Consider the following 801-nt stretch of genomic DNA (forward strand, 5'->3'; position numbering starts at 1 on the left):
CAGAAAAATGGAATGCGTGCTTGACTTCACAGAAATTCACAATTGCTATCATTCTAATTCATATTGCTATTATTTTAATTTGCAATTGCTTTAACTAATGCGCAATTGCACAGTCAACCTACAATTTCAATTTGTATTGTCGTTTTGGCTTTAAATGTATTTGCGAGATTAACACATCAAACTTTTTCAATTCTAGAAAATTTGATTTTTTGTGCATGAAATGTCTCTAACCCCATGGTAGGAAGAGTAACCTTGAAAATTTTGGGTTCCAGAAAGAGGAAAGAACACAAGAGACAAAGAATAGCACATCAATAGTGGATAAAAGTAGAAAAAAGATTTAAAGATCTCAAAGAAATAACTGCCCTGTCCCGATATTATCACATTGTGCACATGTACCTAGACAAATTCAACATATTTGACAACACTGAAATCATGGGAAACTTGATAATGGATTCGGTCCATGTCAGAATTGACTGACTTCTTTCTTCTATCTTTTTCCTCTATTTTAAATAATTTCCAAAACTGTTAAGTTTAAGTAATGTACAATTGCTTAGTCATAAATTCGCATTTGACTAGACATTAATTCACATTTGCTATTATATTAGTTCGCAATTGCTCAGTAGTTAATTTGCATTTGCTAGGGAAGGTCAAAATGTTTTTGTCCAATCTTCTCTATGTTTTCTATCAGTATTTAGTTCTGTTTATGCAAACAGAGAGGTCAAATTTGTAATCAAAAGGAAGAATTAGGCTGGAAAGCCCACCATGTGATAACAATCTTTTTATTTTCTTGTAGGGGTAGAT

The sequence above is a fragment of the Cryptomeria japonica genome, chromosome 4, assembly GCF_030272615.1.
Source record: "Cryptomeria japonica chromosome 4, Sugi_1.0, whole genome shotgun sequence".
In the NCBI taxonomy this organism is placed as follows: domain Eukaryota; kingdom Viridiplantae; phylum Streptophyta; class Pinopsida; order Cupressales; family Cupressaceae; genus Cryptomeria; species Cryptomeria japonica.